The following is a 21,118-nucleotide window of genomic DNA, read 5'->3' as shown; positions in this document are numbered from 1 at the left end:
TGTGCTTGACTGCAGTCTAATGTCCTGATTCTATTAGCGATTACCTTAGTACATACCTTATACTTAGCAGACAGTAACCTGATTGGTCTAATTTTTAAGGTCCTTAGAGTCCCCTTTCTTACGAATGAGGATAATGTTTCCATTCTTCCATGGTTCCAGTACCGTCGATGACACCAGGCACTGCTTATACATAGTGGCCAGTTTTTCTAGCACGATATCCCTCCCGTCCTTCAACAGATCTGTATTTATCTGATCCTCTCCAGCTGATTGCGGTCCACAAAGTTTATACAAATGGTAGTAGAACGGGCGCTTCCCTCGCTGCCCTGCAGACTAGGCTATATGTATGTATATATAGCAAAACGATGCTGTAGGTATGAATTGCAACATATCGTGTAGCAGCATACAGTTTAATAGTCACGGGGTACGGCGCCACCTTAGTCACACGGTACTGTAGCGCGCTCTACGGAGCTGGGAATGAAGGTGGCTCACCTGGCGGTCACTGCACCGAGCCTCGCTGCCGAAAGCTTCATCCCCGGGTTCATTATTGAGCGCTTGCAGTCGAATTTAACCCAGCTCGCCTTCAGCGGTAACCTGCGCAAATCGTAAGCTTAGAGTTGTTTACGGCTCCAGTAATACCGGCACATCTCTGTATTCTCCTACCTGCGTTCACCTTCCAATTTCGCTGCAGTGGTGTTGTGACCATCTGGTCAGACATTCTTTTTCTGCCTTGCCGCGATAACACGGTGGCTTGCGTACTACGTGATTTCACTGTAACATTAATTATATCTTGAAACCAAGCCTGCACATTTTAACGGCTAACCGTACCTACTTAGATGTTTAGTGAATAACTTTTACACATAACGGCAAACAGCAGTTTCAATATATTCTTAAATCTGGTTTCCCGCGTTTTATGGATGCTCCGTCTGTAAGGGATGCCGTGTCGGAGGCCCCTGGATAATTTTGACTACTGCAGGGTCTTTACGGGGCATTAAACGAAAAGCGCTCTACTATCGATTTATGTTACAAAGCACCAAACAGTTTAAATTATCCAGAGACTTTCATTACAGCCTGCGTCTCACGTTCTAATATTTTATAATCAGCGCGGCAAAGATACCGCCATGGGCCGCTAATTTTTCGGTTGGCTGGCTATTGCTCAGGCGCGTGCGTCATCCCGATTTCGAATCACTGGCGCCATTCAAGCGTATGCAAACATACATCCGCGACATTGTCATGCCTTCGTGATGTTATGCCGCTTTCCAGAATCATAACTGCTCTCACATCGTTTTGCGCAGACTTCCAAAGCAACTGCTGCCGCATATTTTCCACACAAAGGCTTCTGAAGTATGACGCCGTCTCTCTTTTCAGGCATGAAATGCTTTCAGCTCATATTGTAGGATACCTTGTGTTCACATCGAGCCAAAACCGAGAAGCGTTATCCAGGCACTGAAGGAAATTTTGTGATATGGGTACTCCACTCTGCAAGCCGTCGTACTTGGCCAGCATGGGACCCAGAAAATGTCTGTCCGCACCGCCAAAGTTTTGTCTTCCGGACCCCCTAAATTTGAACAGTGCGAAAGTAACAAAATTAGCGTCCTACTACTTAATTTGAGTATGGTGAATTCTGTGGGGACCTCCAATTTTAGATGGATTACCTCACCAATCCGATCCTCTGTACTACTTAAATTTCACCTTGTCCGAATTTCACCATAATTTTGTCCAGCCTAATTTCAGTATGTCTAAGTGCCATACCAATTCATATGGACCACCCGCAAAATTTTACTTCGTCCGAATTTGACGAAGGCTGGTATCCAAAGTAACTTTACAATTTAAATGTTTCATCCCCAAAAAAGACATGCTTACGAGTTTTCTGCGCGTGGCAGCAATATAGACTGATGTAAGGAGAGTACGTAGGAAGCGTCTTGTCATACAACTAGCCCTTGTCAACAAGGTCTTATCTAGTCTCGATTGCGGGAGAGGCTGCAACTTTTTCACTACGATGTTAAGGCGGTTTGGTACCTTGCTGTCACAGTATAGTGAACGCGCGCCGCGTCTGCATAGTCTTTTATTGTTGTCAACCTTTCCGGCGCCTTCCAGTGTCGCTGAAGTATCGCTTTAATTATGCATATCGTATAATAAAAAAGCCCATTTTTCTTCGTTGCTAGCGTATCATTCTAGATGGTGAACTTCCAGGCGCAACTCGTAGTCTGCAGCCAGCGCGGCCTGACTCCCCTCTTTCGACGTTTATTCACGCTGGCAACAGTTTCCTTGTTTTCTGTTCGAACTGTAATAGAACATTCATTGCTCTTTTAAAATTACTATACCGAGCTATATGTGCCATTCGAAATGGCATTCGCTTTATTTCATCGACTTTCTGTAATCCCAGTTTTTCACAGCTCAGCACTCGTCGACAATTCAATTTCTTACTGACATAGCAAATATAACCATTTAGTTCGAGTAGCAAGCCTGGCTACGCTGTAAAAGTTTGTGGGCATGCTTCGCAGGCGCTCACAGTATGGGATAACGCGTACTTACTAACCCCATTGTCTCGCTGCTGCCAGCCATACAGCAGTCGCTGCGAAGCTCCAGAATATGCTGAACTAGGAGGGAATTGTTTACTACAGGTCATAGGTAACGCTGATACAGCAGTCGCTGCGAAGCTCCAGAATATGCTGAACTAGGAGTGAATTGCTTACTACATGTCATAGGTAACGGTGATACAGCAGTCGCTGCGAAGCTCCAGAATATGCTGAACTAGGAGTGAATTGCTTACTACAGGTCATAGGTAACGGTGATACAGCAGTCGCTGCGAAGCTCCAGAATATGCTGAATAGGAGGGAATTGCTTACTACAGGTCATAGGTAACGGTGATACAGCAGTCGCTGCGAAGCTCCAGAATATGCTGAACTAGGAGTGAATTGCTTACTACAGGTCATAGGTAACGGTGATACAGCAGTCGCTGCGAAGCTCCATAATATGCTGAATAGGAGGGAATTGCTTATTACAGGTCATAGGTAACGGTGATACAGCAGTCGCTGCGAAGCTCCAGAATATGCTGAACTAGGAGTGAATTGCTTACTACAGGTCATAGGTAACGGTGATACAGCAGTCGCTGCGAAGCTCCAGAATATGCTGAACTAGGAGTGAATTGCTTACTACAGGTCATAGGTAACGGTGATACAGCAGTCACTGCGAAGCTCCAGAATATGCGGATATAGGAGTGAATTGCTTACTACAGGTCATAGGTAACGGCGATACAGCAATCGCTGCGGAGCTGCAGAATACACTGAAAGAGGAGTAAATTGCTTACTACAGGTCGTAAGTAACGGTGAGCTTCGTTGTCTAGTGTATCAAACGCTGCTGTACAGAGGCTCGGGTATCCGGCACCTCCGGCCCCCCTGTACCCTGAAGACATGACCTGCGCAGAGCATGGACGATAAGACATTATTATTAAACAGAATCAGTTTCAAGAAAAAGCGAAGGCTGCCGTTGAGAAGAATTTCAAAAGGTTTCCTATGAAAGCGACCATGATAAAACAGAGGGTTATGGCTCTACTAGGTGATCTTAGGCTTAAACGGATACGTGAACAGGTGAAACAATGCAAGCAATTACATTTGGAAGTATCCTTCTCGGCAAGAACCCACAAACGAGATGTTCCGTTCAAAGCCATCATATCTGAGAAGAGCACTTGTCAGCACCTGGTCTCCAAATATTTGCAGAAACATCTTTCCTCCTTGACTTTATCAGACCCCCTAAGGCTACCTAACGCTGATGCCCTTGTTGAATTCCTCAAAGAACACAACCCAAGAAAATGTGTTGGCTTCAGCAAAGATGTCAAGGATTTGCATTATAGCCTCCCCTATGACTGCCTCCTTAAGCGTGTTCAAATGTACATTACTCAAGACAATAATGAATGTGACTTCATTGACGCCTAAGGTGTAAGTTGTTGGAAGTTTCACTGAACTTTTGAGGTTCTACTTGGAGTCCACCTTCATAGGCTTGAAGGACAAGCTGTATACGCAGAAGGCTGGAGTATGCATTGGTTCAAGTGTTGCACCGGTCTTGAGTGGCATCTTAATGTACGTGAAGGATAACATGGAGAGCCTACATCATTCCACCTTCAAGTATGTGGACGACGTTTTATTATTCACAGACCATGAAGGATTCAATCAACGAATGAGGGACATTATGGATGTTTTTATTTTGTGTGGATCCGGGCTGGAATTTGCTGTTGAAAAACCAGTTGACGATCGATTACAGTATTTAGATTTATTGATTCAATTCGGTGAAGATCATGTTTGTTGGGAATACAACCAGAGATCGGCGAAGCACTTGCTAAGCTCCAGTTCGGGGCATTCCAAATTAGTGAAGAATGGGATGATCAACACATGGTTATTAAATGCGTTGAAGAAATCTTGCTACCACGGTATGGGCAAGAGTTTTGAAAGACAAGTGACAAGAATTGCAAAGGCCGGTTATCGGGAGTCATATATTAATGAGGCCAGTTGCCGGGTACTGAAGTGTCCTAAAAGAACGCACAGTCTGAAATCCCTGTCCAGCATGGGTGAGAAGAAGAGGAAGGTTGCGGTGGTACCGTATGTGCACAGAATTTCAAATGGCCTCAAAAATGTGGGCAAGAGGTATGGTGTTGATGTCGCATTGACCGCCCCGCTCAAGATGAAGAGTATTTGCCCGGCTATTCAATGGGAAAGAGAATCGAAGAAGCAAGAATGTGGGGTGACACATAGAGACCCATTTGTTGGATGCATATCAGATGTTATGTACAGGCTTCTACTCTCTTGTGGAGCCTGTTATATAGGACAAACAGGACGATGTATTAATAAGAGACTACAGGAACACCGGGACAACTAGGAAAGTGGCAAGAACAAAACGTTTCTGGTATCACATTGCCATTCATGTGAAACAATGAAGAAGGGGAAGAAGAAGTGCACTCCTAAATTTGGCCAGGTTAGGATTTTGTATCGCCACAAAGAAAAGGTGACGAGAGAGATAGTGGAATCATATTTTATTTCAACGGACAATAAGTGTGTCAGCAAGACTCCTCTGGCTCTTTCAAGCAAAGAAGTGTCTTCTTTGAGTGACTTTTTGTGCAACAGATGAACCCAGGGGTTGTTTCACGTGATTGTTTCGTTTTCTTCATTTTGTTTTTATGTGCGCCTTGGGGTAAAGGCATAGTTGTGAGTCAGCGCTTTTACTGTGGCTTTCTTTTATCTTGTCCTTTGTCTTCGTGTTCGCGCTGTTTATATTAATAATGAATAATTACCAACTCGCCCAACAAACTATCTTGGTGAGGGCTGAGAAATATCGCGAAGGTACACAAGGGTTATATGAGATAATAGCTATGTGCCTGCGCACTGAGGGTATAATTCTAAAGGGTTTGGGGTAATCACGCGTTATTTTTTTTTCTTTCACCATGTACTGAAAACAAAGAACACGCAATATAATGTCTGTTGCATTCATTGTAATGAGACCCTAATACTGCACAGCAATAGCGCTCTTCCTCTCCCTCTCTTCACGCTATATTTTGGGGACAGGACAGTAAAATTTAGAACATATCGACTGTACCTATGTTTCTCTTATGCTCGAGGGAGACCTCATTTATTTCCACGAAGTGGCTATTTACAAGCGATGTTCGATAGGCATTACTTGAGGGGCGAAAACACTGGTTACGCCCTGAATCGAGCCATTTCAGAGATTATATATTCACGCAGACACATACACAGTGCACCGATAATCGAGACCAAAATGGACAACCGACCAATTAATGTGCAAAAGGCATGTTCCATCGAATCGCCAGCATTTCGTGAGAGTACTTTGTGTGCGTTTAAATATTTCAAGGCTTCTGATAGTGTGTTTATACGAGACAGGATTGTATGCCTTTGTTCTAAAGGCGTCATAGCGTTGTTTAGATGTTGGGTGGGCCGATCTGCAATCCACTTTCGAACGAAAAACCAAATCCCGTTTTCTGGTGGTGAAATGTTTAGTCCACTTCTATATGCTCAAATCGTTAGCTTGTTCGGTGTCAGTTGTATCTGCACCTCATCACCCAGCATGCTGCCATGTGCTGATTGATGCGCGTGCATTTGCAGGGTCTTCTACGTATACTGAGTACACACTGGACTTGAGACTATTCTCTACACTGACGTACCTGCAGAGCGTTGCACTTCGTCAGTGGACAATTTTTCAAGCAGTTAGGCAGCCTGACATGCAAATGTAGTTCTGCTCTGAGAAGGCTACTCATAAGTAGAAGAGCCTACTCAATCAAGCAAATTTACAAACGCTATCTCACCGAAGAATAATTTCAACATTAAAGTTTTTGTACCAACTATTTCACGGCCACTTTAATATAACAAGGTAACAGTACATGCAACCTCCTTTCAAACACTCATCTATAACTAAGCATGGTGAAATAACCCTTCAACCTACAAACCGTGTAAATATCTATAAGTACACCTTGTTCCTTAATGCTGTCTCGTATTGGAATAAACTGCCCAAAGGTGCAGTCATGTGTGCGTTCGTCGAATATTTTAATGATTATATCCGGAAATTTGACCTTTCTATTTATTTGTCTCCTGTTGTCATTAATGTTCGAATGTTCGAATACTTGTGTATTTGCATATTTCTTAATTCTTCTTGGTCACATGTTTGTATTGGAACCGAGAAGGCCCTGCAGTTATGTTTAAATAAATAAATAACAAATAAATAAGTGCAGGTGTTACCGTACCTTTATCAATATAAAAACCAATGCAAGGCAGTGGCATATGTGTACGCATGCTTCTCGGACTATTTTCTATCCGGACGAGATGGTTGACTGCAAACTATACTTTTTTTAAGGTCGCATACATTACCGGACGTCAAGACATTACCGAGATTCTGGAGTAAACATTATTTAAGTATTCATAATATCTATAAATAATTTGTCAAGCCAACTTGTAATAGTCGTTGGATCATTCTCTACTCGGCAGTAGCAGCTAGCACTTTTTTTCTTCTTCAAATGAACCCTTCCCTACTGCCTACCTATATTGCCTTTGATCAGAAATATATTCCGAGAGTTCCATTTGCCCTACGGGCGGATCGCAATCCATATGATTCCTTTTCTCAACCTGCGTCTCAGTTTCAAAACAAACGCAAGAAAAAGATAATGAATTTGATGGTGAAGTAGGCATTTCTACACAAATTAGAGCATACGCAATTAAACAATCTAAAAACGAACTTCCAAAAGAGGGCCAGTATGCCATGCTCATCACGCTTTCTAACACGCAGAACAACACACGTTTCCGAATGCCTGTTTTGTGAGGTCAGGAACTGAAAATCATCATCATCAGTCTGACTATACCCACTGCAGGGCGAAGGCCTCTCCCATATTTCTCCACTTAACCCGGTTCTGTGCTAGCTGCATCCACTTGACCCCCGCGAACTTCTCAACCTTATCCGCCCACCTAACCTTCTGCCGCCCCCTGCTACGCTTTCCTCCTCTTGGAATCCAGTTTGTTACCCTAAGCGACCATCGATTATCCTCTCTTCGCACTACATGTCCTGCCCATGCCCATTTCTTCTTCTTAATTTCCACTATCGGTAACTTGAGTTATTTCTCTGACCCAGTCTGCACGCTTCCTATCTCTTAATGTTACCCCTACCATTTTTCGTTCTATAGCCCTCTGGGTTGTCATCAACTTAAGTAGAATTCACTTGGTTAGCCTCCACGTTTCAGCCCCATAGGTGAGTACAGGTAAGATGCAACTGTTGTATACTTTCCTCTTGAGCGATACCGGTAAGCTGCTAGTCATAATCTGCGAGTGCTTGTCAAATGCGCTCCATCCCAATCTTATTTTTCTTGTTATTTCCTTTTCATGGTCTGGATCTGCGGTTACTACCTGCCCTAAGTATATATATTCGCCTAATTCCAGTGCTTCGTTACCTAACGTAAACTGCTGTTCCTTCCCGAGGCTGCTGAACATTACCTTAGTCTTCTGCATATTGATTTTTAAGCCTACCTTTCTACTTTTCCTGTCTAGGTCATCAATCATTATTTGCAGTTCATCCCCCGAGTCACTTAGCAAGGCAATGTCATCATCAAATCACAGATTACTGAGGTATTCTCCATCTACCCTTATCCCTAACTGCGCCCATTCCAAGTCTCTGAATACTTCGTCTAAGCAAGCTGTCAATATTACTGGGGAGATCGTGTCTCCTTGCCTAACATCTTTCTTTATGGGGATTTTGTTACTCTCTTTATGCAGAACTATGGTTTCTGTCCAGCCACTATATATATATATATCTTCCAGCACTTTCACGTACCGCTCGTCTACCTCCTGATTTCTCAATGCCTGCATCACCGCCGAAGTTTCAACTGAGTCAAGTGCTTTTTCGTAATCATTGAATGCTATGTATACTGGCTGGTTATATAGATACAGTTCCCTTAGATACAGTTCCATATCTCATTTTGACACAACATCAACGACAGGATATGCGGTTGCGCTTCATACATTATACAAGACGTGGCTCAGTATTGGCATAAAGACATTCACTGAGCATTAATACAATATAAAGGACTCCTTAACTTCGTAAGAGCTCCTAAAACCAAATGGCAGGCCACTGAGCTCCGGTAACCCTAGCGCAGGGGAATCTTAACCCTGAATGCTGCCCCGTTGCGGTGGCTCGGTGGATAAGGCGCTCGACTGCTTAACCCAAGGACGCTGGTTCGATACCGGCTACGGCGGCCGCTTTTAGACGGAGGTGAAAAGCAAGGAGCAAGTGTACAGTGCGATGTCAGCACACGTTAAAGAACCCCGAGAGGTCGCTGTTTCTGGAGCGTCCACCGTTATCTGAATCGCTTTGGACGTTGAACTTCTTGAATTTGACCACAAAGTTCTGTCATTATACAGTTTCCTTTCTGTATCCCTCTTTTATCTCCCCCATTACCAGTCATCATGCAGAGGTTTATAGCACATTACAGCAGGAATTCCGGGCAGAGGCTTCAAGCGTGCACTACTTTCATCAAGTGTCATGTGGCGCTTGACAAAATCAAGATAACCGAAAGCAGGAGCCAACCGTCGGGAAAGGGAGAGAGAATGCCCAGGTGCTTATCGCTGGAGATTCTAATATGAGCAGGTGCAACCGAGATATCTTGGAAAGTGTAAATGGTGATAAGCGAGTGTTAGTTGAAACCTTCCCAGGGATGACAATGAGGGCAGTGTTGAAAGAGAGTAAAAATAGGTTGTTGAAAAATTCCGCAGAACGCAATATAGTGATAGCAGCCGCGGGGCTAAACGATGTCCTAAATGGTGAGGCTGCAGGAGTGGTGGAAAGTTTAGCTAAGGGACCTGACGATGTCAGGGAGATAACACAGCCAGCGCAGATAGTTGTATGCACAGTACCGGAGGTGATAGGATCGAACGGAAAGCTGGAAAAGGACGTGGTGACAGTTAAGACATAAGAAAGTTAAGCCTGGAGGAGCATTTCGAAGTGGTTGAGGTAAACAGGGAGGTGCATAAAGCAGGTTTTGGCAGGGCTTTTCAGCGACATGGAATTCATTTTAATAGAAGGGTGAGAGCAGGTATCGGCTGGCGCATGGTAGGCAGGGCTGCAGCTTTTCAGGGGGTCCGCGAGGGCACTCTGCACAAAGTTAGTTAGAAGTGAAGCAGAACAAAGCGTAATAACGTAGGCTGAGCCCCCCAAAAAAATGGCAAGGAGGAGGTCGAGAAATAAAAGTACAAAAAAGAGATTTAACACTAGGATCAGCTACATAAACATGCAAGGAGGTAGAAAAGGAGCGAAATGGCTACAGATAGAACAACAGTTGAAGGATGACAAAATAGGTGTGTACGCTCTATGCGAGACTCATCTCAGGGATCTAGAAAATCCGCCGTTTAGAGAAGGCTACGCCTGGGAAGGGTGCAACAGAACGAGAACGGGAAAAAAAGGGTTAAGATGTAGGTATGTTGATACACCAGGGAACAAATTGGCAAAGAATAAAATCATCTTGTGAAGAACATAATTGGGTATCAGGAATAATTGCCGGCATTAGGACATGGCTAGGGATAGTTGTCACGAAATCGGCGCCCATTTTCAGCAAGCCGGTACAGCGCTAGGCGCGCGCGGCGTCGCGTGGAGAGCATGGAGAGAAAAGCCCCTTCCCCGCGCGGGAGAGCGCGTAGCTTTGTACGCGTTGTTGTCACCCTCTTTCTCCTTGCCCGGGGAAGACGGTGGTTCATCGGCCTGGAATGCGCCAGAAAAATCGAGCATCTTCTATGGGACCTAGCCAATGACGACGCGCGGCTCGACGGGAGGAGAAGAGGGAGCTATAACCAGCGAAGCTATGTGTGTTTGCGCGCTAGCTTTGGCGCGGTTAACAAACAGACGCGGCGCGCCCTATTTAAAGAGACCGCGCCGCTTGTGAGTCAGTCAGTCAGTCAGTTCGTCAGTGTTTTGCGACGTGTTCGCCTGTGCTTCGGCTGGACTCCCGGGGATCACCCGCTGCTGGCAAGCCCACGGACTTTCAAGGGAGCGGCGCTCGTCTCGTATGGCGGCCACATCGTGACTCTTGAGGCGTCGGACTGCAACAGTGCCCGGTGAACAATTTGGTGTTTGTTTATATAACTCTCTCGTGTTTGATATGTTGTAAAGCCTGTGTTATTGAATCATTCTGTAGTTGCATGCTTAGCGTTCGTATTCTGTGAACCTCTCGTCTGTTGTATTTCAAGTGACCTTGTGTATTCCTTTGTATCGTCTCTTGCTGGGCATAAATTGTGTTTTGTTTGTTACTTCTGACTCCGATCCTTTCTCTGGTTTGAACCGGCGACCGCTGGGCACCAAACGACCACCCCCTTCTGTCACCACAAGGTAGTTGAATTCCGGCTGAGCTTGCCACGCAGGTCGAGGGCATCTCCTTTGCGACCGGAACAGCTACCCCCACTCACTCAAAGGGTGTCTGGGAGTGTGCGCACCGTTAAGGGCGCATCGTTAATAATACCCCCTTAATTATTAACGGGTGACAATAGTTTATTTAGGAACAAGACACCAATGCAGGCAAGAAAACAAAGAGCTTGTTGAATCTCTTAGTGACGATATAAGCCAGTTTGGAGACGGGGCCGATATTATTCTGTTGGGGGACATGAACGGCCACATCGACGATCTGGTTGGATACAGGGGTTGTAACGGGAAGCTAATGCCAGATTTCTGTGAGCGACACGACCTATTTATAGTAAATAGAGGAACAAAATGCGAAGGACTAATTACGTGGGAATTTCGCAACAGGCACACGACCATTCACTGCTGTCTAATGTCGCGGGGAATTTATAACAAGGTCCCAAAAATGGAAATAGACGAAGAAGGGGAGTGTAGTCTGGGAAGTGATAATAAACGTATTGCAGATGGGGCCCTTGATGAAAAACGAAATGGAACTTAGACAAAAAGTGAACGCAAAATTAAGCGACGATCAAATAGCGCAGATAGCAGCAGACATAGAGGAAGCAATAGAGAAAAGCCCCATGGAAGACTGGGATTATGAAATGGTAGAAATGCTCATAAGGAGGAAAATTAAGAAGGTTAAAGTAGCAAACCGCTGGAGTGGAAAGAGGAAGGCACGGAGCTGGTGGAATAAGGAAATCAGGGAAGCCATTGAACAACGGCGGGCTGCTTCAAGGGAACACCGAGAGGCAAAGAAAACACAGGTATCTCAGGAGGAAATCGACCAAAAATGGGAATCATATCAACAAACGAAACTTGATGTACAGGCCCTCGTCCAAAGTAAAATAAAGCAGTCCGCCGATTGGTGGATGGCTGACATACACGATGCCTCTAGAGGCGAACCAAGAAAATTTTGGGACCATATAAGCTGGCTAGGTAAAACGAAACAAAGAAAGCAGGACCGGATTCAAGATAACGAGGAAATTGTTTAAAGGGAGACAACGCAGTGAACTGCATCACATCAGTTATAGCCGAGTCATTTAAGAGCGACGATAGGGTAATCTCCGCAAATCCGGAAGCAACACAAGATAGCAGAATACAAAGCAGCTTAGAACTGACCAATCTAAACTGGAAAAAGGCAGAAAAAAAAATATTCCTAAAAACACATCTACAGGAATAGATGGAATTCCGATCAGGCTGATTAATGAACTTGGTCCAAAAAGTAAGGAAACGTCGTTAAAAGCTTTGGAAACAGTCATAACGAATAAGCAAATTCCGGACAGCTGGCGGCAGAGTAAAATAGATTTGATTTATAAAGGGAAAGGAGAAAGGATGCACATAAAATACTACAGGCTGATTACCATAACATCTGATATGTACTGGTTGGCCATGCAGGCGGTGAAATTAAATGGTGCAAGCATGGGTAGAAAGTAACAAGATACTCGCAGAACTTCAGAACGGCTTTATAAATGGTAGGCGCTTAGATAACCGCCTGGTCTTGCTTACCCAATGCATCGAAATATCTAGAGTGGAAAATAGACCTTTGTGTTTGGCCTTCCTGGACATACACGGGCGTACGACAACGTAAACAGGCAACTCCTGTGGAACATATTAAAAGAACAAGGTATCGGTTATGGGATAACAGAGTTCCTACAGGAAATATACCGGGATAAAGTAGAATTTACACAGGAAGCTATAAGAAGTACGGAAGATGTCAAGGTATGCAAAGGATTAAGACAAGGTTGTCCTCTATCACCGCTGCTGTTCATGCTTTATATGATAAACCTGGAACAGAGGATACAAGAAGGTAACCTAGGTTTTAACCGGTCATATAGGTTAGGTGGAAAGGGGGTAGAGCAGCGCCTCCCCGGTTTGATGTATGCAGACGATATTGTGCTGCTAGCTGAGAGTATGGAAGAATTGCAAACTCTGGTTCAGTATTGCGGAGACGAAGGGGATGCTCTAGGCTTCAGTTTTAGCGCAGTTAAGTCGGGTCTGATGATTTTCAACGGCTCAACTGATCAGGGTCTTAAAATACAAGGCCATGAAATACCCAGTGTAGCCGAATATAAATATCTAGGGGTATGGGTAAACGAAGGATTGGCATACATTGCAAAGCATGAGCAATCACTTGAGACCAAAGGGCGAAGAAATGCCGGGATAATGAAGCATAGGGCATGGTGGGGATACCACAAGTATGAGGTTTTGAGGGGTATTTGGAAAGGAATTATGGTGCCTTGGCTTACTTTCGGAAATGCGGTTTTGTGCCTAAAATCAGAGGTACAGTCGGCATTAGAAATAAATCAGAAAGCCGTTGGACGATTAGCACAAAGTGCCCACGGCAAAACCACAAATGAGGCGGTGCAGGGAGATATGGGCTGGGCATCTTTCGAAGTACGGGAAGCTCAGAGTAAAATATAATATGAGGAACGCCTGAGAAAATTGGACAGTAACAGATGGGCAGCTAAAGTATTTAAATGCCTGTACTTAAAAAGCGTTGACTCACAATGGAGGAAAAGAACTTGGAAACTAACCAGTAAGTATGCTGGTCACAAGGACGAAGAAATAAAGAGCGGTAAGCAACAGGTGAAAAACACAGAAGGTAAAAATTGGATAAATTCAATGGAAAAAACACAGAGTGTGGAATTATACCGAAAGTGGAAAAGGCAGATCAGGAAGGAAGCTTTCTTTGATAACTCAAGGAGCAGTGCCCTACTTTTTGAAGCTAGATCAGGATGCCTTAGAACACGCAGCTAGAAAAAGAAATTTAACAATGAAGATGATGCACGTGCTATATGTGGTAACTCCAGTGAAACAATTGACCATATTATACTCGATTGTAATGGTATCCATCCGGAATTCGATGCAGGCGCAGTCACTCTTCCTGAAGCTCTGGGGTTTAGGGATACCAGTGACTGGGTGAATAAACCGGCGGTGGAAGCTAGCAAAAAATGACTGGAAGATTGGTGGCTTAAAAGCAGAAAGGTGACATAATGTTAGTAATGCAGAAACAAAAATTCAGGAAATAGAATGATGGTATAGTTAAATAATCTAAACCAGTAATTAAGATATAGGATGAAAAATGAGCATCATAGTTACTGCTACCACCCCGTTTCAAAGGGGGCGCTCCTATATTCCATCCATAAGGGCCATCCAGTCCATTTATTCTATAGCACGCTTCCAAGCACTCGCAAACTTTTCATAGGTAAAGGGGTATTTATGCAAATGAATGAAACGAAAACGGCGAGGCTACTCTCGAAAGTGCGCAGCTAATGCAATAGCTTAGCGCTAAGGATAACTACGTAGGGCTAAAATCTTGACCTAATAAAAGCGGAAATGCCTTGAAATTAAGGAAAAATTATCGATACATGAAAAAACGAGGTTCTGACGTTCAAACTGCAAAAATATATGATACTAGCCTGGCCGCCATCTGAAGAGTCCCCAAAACACATTCGTAGATGTTCTTAGTTTCGACTTTCCTCTTCAATTATTACTTTCTCGCGCATAATCCCATAAAGCAAGCCATATTTTTATGCCAGATCGTTCAGCTTTCCACTTGTGTATGTGTTCATGGATGTCCCTGGTCCCGCCACACCAAAAGACGCATTGCCAATTTTCGACCTTTCCTAGCGCGAAAACAAAAAATAAACAATTCAGGAAGCCAACAATGCACTCACCTGTGTCGAAGTCATGGGCGATGGTGGAAACATATCCGCTGTGTCTTTCTCCTTGAGTCCAGTCTGTACTCTGACAAGGTCATAACCTGCAAAGAACGTGGACGTCACCACACGCATCATCAGGTTGCGGAAGGGAGCGTGACAACCAATTGTTATACAAAGCATTTCGCTAATTTAATGCTTCCGCAACAACGTTCTTTGAAGACAGATCGAGCATTCTTCGTCTTCTGCAGAAATAAGTCTTTATGTTGACGTAAAAATTTAAAAATTTCAAAGCAAAATATTTTTCAAGTTCTTCCTGATTGGACAACTGCACACAGGGTTATCCATGAAACTATAGAAGAACAAGCGCTAGCATGAATTTCTGCCGCTTTTACGCTGAAGACCAGAAATACTGCTGCATCTTTCTTGGCGCTGCATAACGTCTACAGAGAGGCGCACTGAGATTCTAATGTTTGATGGCGATGTGCGACTGCGCGTCCCAACAATGAAGAGTGCACTACGTCGCGACACATGATCGCCAGCAGGCTTTCGGATTAGCTACAGGGGAAGTCTACGATACAACTCTTACTATAATAGCAATTTACCAGAGTTTTTTGGCCTTTCTCGTTCACATCATCATATACTGATTGCATTTTCTTGATATAAGGAAATATGCCTTTAAAAACACTGTATTGTGTCCCAAAAGTGTCTGTAAGAAACGCGTGGCGACGGTCACGGTCACCGCGGTCGCAGATGTATTTTTGGTGGCCCGAAATAGTTCCCAGAATGAATGCAACAGGACCTCTACTGTGGGAAATAGTTTTACCAAACCAAACCAATGCAACAATGCCACGAGTGCGATGAACTAGCTCCAAAGCGGAATTAGGTGAGTCAGAGCAAACGCGGGGTTCTTAAACGACTGTTGTGACAGGGGGACCGTAACCAGACTGCTTTACAATGAGTGTTGTGAATAATTGCTGTGGGGCGAATCCATATCTGCAGCACATATTAAGGCGCCTATAGAGTGAGGAAAGTTTGCTGCTGCATCATTCGATCCCAAATTGAAATGGCATGAAAACTTCGGTCAATAAAAATCCAAACACGTACTCGCTCAGATATTGACCTCCTGGGAGCACAAATTCGTAACTATTCACACAGACGTATCAAAATATTTTTCATTTCTGAACTTTGCCAAGCAAAGACTACTAACATTGGAGTTCCTCAGTGTTCCATATTTAGACCGTCACTGTTTCTAATTAACATTAAGGATTTGCCATCATGTCTTACATTTGCTGGATATATATTATATGCCGATAATACCATCACATTACCGTTGTAGAAAAGTAGATTCCTTAAACACGGTATGCTGCTGGGCGACTTGGTTATTCATTGTCAGAGAAAAAGCGCTAGTCTTCGCCTCTGTTGGTTAGTTCCGCATTCGCCTGCCGTAATATTTAATCGAGCTATTCTGTCTTTGCCTCATCGTTTTATTGCCATAAGGTTTCATGCATCTGTGGTTTGTTTCTTTAGCCCGTCCTGTTTTTCAGTTTGCTGGGCGTATGACCTTTTTGTCAGTGTCCTTTTACTTGCCTATTTCGGTTTTGTCTGACTAGATTTAAGTGTTTTCATTCAGCGTCTTTTAGTTGTTGTTCATGTTTTCCAACCTTTTTCCTATTTTAGCGCCTTTATCTTCGCTGACATTTACAGAGAGAGAGAGAGAGAGAGAGAGAACTTTATTTCAAAAAGAAAAAGGAAAGAGAAAGGAAAAAAGAAAAAACGAAAAAAAAAGAGGGGGGGGCGGGGGGGCAGTAAGTGGAGTCTTCATTTCAAGACCTCAGTGGCCTGGGCTGGTGGGCTGGTCGTTGCACCAAGGGCATATGTCTGTGTAGTGTTCTGGGAACATTATGTTGTATTGATGTAGGGTGGGGTAAGTGTTGGTTTGGAGCTGTCTCCATTCCCGCATTTCTTGTGCATTTAGACCCTTGTGCGGAGGGGGATAAATCCTACGTGAACTTAAGTAGCGCGCTGTAAGTCGCTGGGACAGGAATGCTGGTTTTGAGATCGGGATTGGTGGCCGCTCGGTTTGTGTGACCTCGAGCTAGCCTATCCGCGACCTCATTACCTTCCAATCCAGAGTGCCCCGGAACCCAAGTGATCTGATGTTTGAGCTGTGAGGTTGTAGCCAATGGGTTAGTTGTGAAGCGAGCTAATTTTTTAGGTATTCTGCCTGCAAGAAGGAGCCGACACGCCGCTTGTGAGTCGGTGATTACGTGCAGCTCTCGATTGTTCGCGTCTCCGTAGGTAATGGCCAGCACGATCGCCGCCACTTCCGCTTCTGTGATAGTAAAGTGCGGGATGCACATGCTGGAGACTTCTGTGTATGAAGAGCCCACCACCACGGCTGCTGCTGCGTTCGATGTATGCTCGTATAGAGCGGCATCCACATAGACAGTTTTCGGACTGCGTTCCACTGCACGTTTAAGATAATTCACTCGGGCGTGTCTTCTGCCTTCGTTGTGGACTGGAGACATGTTCTTTGGGAGCGGGGACACATATACTCTTGCCCGGTACGGAACAGGAATGTTAGTCGTTGACTGTATAGCTTGTACGTCCGAAGGATAGCCAACGCGCTCGAGAATTACAGCCTTGGCTTTTTGACTGAGCCCACGCTGTTTTGTTATTTTTGTTATTGGTATCATGCATTCATTTTCGCTTTCAGCCATGTTATTTGTTGGCTCCCTTCAATATCGTTTTATCTGGGCTTCATGTGTGCCTCGTTGTGTTCCTTTGCATTTGCCCCGCCCCACGCATTCAGTGCAGCGGTGGCGTAGCGGTAGAACATCCGCCTCGCATGCAAGAGGACCGGGGTTCAAATCCCGGTGCCGCGCAATTCTCCACCGGATGAAAAAAAAAAAAAAAAAGAAAAAAAATCCGCGTGTCGATGGAATTGCATATACAGGTTTGGGGTGCGACCTGATGCCGGTGAACACCTCCGGCAAACGCACTCCCTCACCAGAACAGGAATTGGCCACCCTGGTGCAGTAATTGGCCACAACCTCCTATGATAAGCTCCATAAAACCTCGGCCCTCAGTCACCAGCGGCTGCGGAACAACTGACCACGGCGGCGGTCAGACCTGTGACGCAGCAGGGGGTGCTAAGAAAGCCTGGCTCCGCTGGACAGGCCGCCATTGGAAACTGACCCTGGCAACGTTTAATGCTAGAACCCTAGCTAGTGAAGCTAGTTTAGCAGTGCTGTTAGAGGAACTAGACGGCATGAAATGGGATGTCATAGGGCTTAGTGAGGTTAGGAGGCCGAATGAGGCATATACTGTACTGAAGGATGGGCATGTACTGTGTTATCGAGGTTTACCAGAGAGGCGACAACTAGGAGTAGGTCTCCTTGTCAATAAGTATATAGCGGGTAATATAGATGAATTCTATAGTATTAATGAGAGGGTTGCAGGCATCGTAATTAGGCTTAATAAGCGGTATAAACTGAAGGTTGTACAGGCCTATGCACCTACATGTAGTTATGATGACCAGGCAGTTGAAAGCTTCTATGAAGATGTAGAATCGGCAATGCGAAAAGTAAAGACGCAATATACTGTACTAATGGGCGACTTCAATGCCAAGGTAGGGAAAAAACAGGCAGGAGGCAAGGCAGTAGGTGACTATGGCATTGGTTCTAGGAATAGCAGGGGGGGTTACTAGTTGAGTTTGCAGAGCGCAATAACTTACGAATCATGAATACCTTCTTCAGCAAACGGAAGAACCGAAAATGGACATGGAAAAGTCCTAACGGAGAGACTAAAAATGAAATCGACTTCATAATGTGTTCAACCCCCGCCATTGTGCAGGATGTAGAGGTAATCGGGAAAGTTCGATGTAGTGACCACAGGATGGTGAGGTCCCGAATTAGCCTAAATCTGAAGAAGGAACGCAATAGATTAGTAAGAAAGAAACCCATCAACGAATTAGCGGTGAGGGGGAGGGCAGAAGAGTTCAGGATCTCGCTACAGAATAGGTATTCAGCTCTAACTGAGGATGGCGACATTACCCTAGAGGCAAGGAACAATAATTTCAGAGATATCATTACTGAGTGCGCGGTAGAAGTAGGCGGTAGGATAGTTAGAGAGGATACCGGTAAGCTGTCTAAGGAGACGAAAGATTTGATTAAGAAACGGCAGAGTATGAAAGCTTCCAATCCAACAGACCAGATCGAATTGGCCGAGATATCAAAGCTAATCAATAAGCGCAAGGTGGCCGATATAAGGAAGTATAACATGGAGAAAATTGAGCATGCTGTAAAGAACGGGGGAAGCCTTAAAGCGGTAAAGAAGAAATTGGGCATAGGCAAAAACCAGATGTATGCGATAAGGGACAAGGCGGGCAACGTCATCACTAATATGGACAAGATAGTCAAAGTAGCCGAGGAGTTCTATACAGATCTCTACAGTAGCCAAAGTAGTCAGGACCGTAATGAGATTGGCGTCAGGGAAAAACAGTCAGACGTTCCACCAGTGACGAAGGACGAGGTCAAGAAAGCACTAGAAACTATGAAAAGGGGGAAATCAGCTGGAGAGGATCAGATAACTACAGATTTGCTGAAGGACGGGGGGGATATCGTGCTAGAAAAACTGGTCACCCTGTATACGCAGTGCCTGGTGTCATCGACGGTACCGGAAGCATGGAAGAATGCAAACATTATCCTCATTCACAAGAAAGGGGACTCTAAGGACCTTAAAAATTACAGACCAATCAGCTTACTGTCTGTTACGTATAAGGTATTTACTAAGGTAATCGCTAATAGAATCAGGACAACCTTAGACTGCAATCAAGCAAAGGATCAAGCAGGGTTTCGGAAACGGTACTCTACTATCGATCATATCCATACCATCAATCAGGTGATAGAAAAATGTGCGGAATATAACCAGCCCTTATACATAGCATTCATTGATTACGAAAAAGCATTTGACTCAGTTGAAACCTCGGCGGTGATGCAGGCATTGCGAAATCAGGGGGTAGACGAGCCGTACGTGAAAGTGCTGGAAGATATATATAGTGGCTGCACAGCAACCATTGTTCTGCATAAAGAAAGTAACAAAATTCCCATAAAGAGAGGTGTTAGGCAAGGAGACACAATCTCCCCAGTACTATTCACAGCTTGTTTAGAGGAAGTATTCAGAGACTTGGAATGGGAGCAGCTAGGGATAAGGCTAGATGGAGAATACCTCAGTAATCTGCGATTTGCTGATGACATTGCCTTGCTAAGCAACTCGGGAGATGAACTGCAAATAATGATTGATGACCTAGACAGGAAAAGTAGAAAGGTAGGCTTGAAAATCAATATGCAGAAGACTAAGGTAATGTTCAACAGCCTCGGGAAGGAACAGGAGTTTACATTAGGTAGCGAAATACTGGAAGTAGTAGGCGAATATATCTACTTAGGACAGGTAGTAACCGCAGATCCGGACCATGAAAAGGAAATAACAAGAAGAATAAGATTGGGATGGAGCGCATTTGGCAAGCACTCGCAGATTATGACTAGCAGCTTACCGGTATCGCTCAAGAGGAAAGTATACAACAGTTGCATCTTGCCTGTACTCACCTATGGGGCTGAAACGTGGAGGCTAACCAAGAGAGTTCTACTTAAGTTGAGGACAACCCAGAGGGCTATGGAACGAAAAATGGTAGGGGTAACATTAAGAGATAGAAAGCGTGCAGAGTGGGTCAGAGAAATAACTCAAGTTAACGACATTCTAGTGGAAATTAAGAAGAAGAAATGGACATGGGCAGGACATGTAGTGCGAAGAGAGGATAACCGATGGTCGCTGAGGGTAACAAACTGGATTCCAAGGGAAGGAAAGCGTAGCAGGGGGCGGCAGAAAGTTAGGTGGGCGGATGAGATTAAGAAGTTCGCAGGGGTCAAGTGGATGCAGCTAGCACAGAACCGGGTTAAGTGGAGAGATATGGGAGAGGCCTTCGCCCTGCAGTGGGTATAATCAGGCTGATGATGATGATGATGATGATGACGCATTCAGTGTCACAGGGTTAATTGTGTTCAATATGAGATGCCGTTCCTTGGATGCTTGAACTCTGATAACCGTGCTCATGCGCACTTTTGTCTTTGTATATAAGGCGCGGATCGGCTGTATTACAAAATAAAGTTAATGAGCGCATACGTGTGTGTCCTCCTCTTCCTGGTCCGTCGTCGCTAGCAATCTTTCTCTGACAATAGATTCCTTAGCTTATACTAAATCTGCTAGTAATCTGCACTAATTCGTGCAAGACTGGTACGGCAGATTAATCAAACACCCCGCGGCGGTGACTCAGTGGTTAGTCAATCGACTTCAGAGCCAGGGGACCTGGTATTGAACCCGGCTGCGGCGGCCGTGTTTGTATGGAGGCGGAACACCGGTTGACGTGCCATATGCGATATCAGTGAATGTTAAAAAAAAAAACCTAGCTGATAGAAATTATCCGGAGCCTTCGACTGTGCCATCCTTAATTATTTGAATCGCTTTGACACGTT

General features: G+C 44.6%; 1 long non-coding RNA gene across 2 annotated transcripts in view; it reads right to left on the bottom strand.

The window, feature by feature from the left end:
* Positions 1-488: 488 nt before the first annotated feature.
* LOC146182501 (uncharacterized) overlaps positions 489-21,118 on the bottom strand; it is a 70,039-nt gene continuing 49,409 nt past the window's right edge. For both annotated transcript variants that reach the window (XR_014700062.1, XR_014700063.1), the window contains 3 exons: positions 14,604-14,689; positions 3,308-3,415; positions 489-591 (listed from right to left, as the gene is read on the bottom strand). This is a non-coding gene — a long non-coding RNA (uncharacterized LOC146182501). The remainder of the gene's footprint in view (positions 592-3,307; positions 3,416-14,603; positions 14,690-21,118) is intronic.

The sequence above is a fragment of the Amblyomma maculatum genome, chromosome 8 (genome assembly GCF_055883805.1).
Source record: "Amblyomma maculatum isolate TAMU_Amacu chromosome 8, ASM5588380v1, whole genome shotgun sequence".
Lineage (NCBI taxonomy): Eukaryota > Metazoa > Arthropoda > Arachnida > Ixodida > Ixodidae > Amblyomma > Amblyomma maculatum.
Note: the sequence above shows the minus strand (reverse complement) of the source record. Positions and strands in the feature narration are given on the sequence as shown.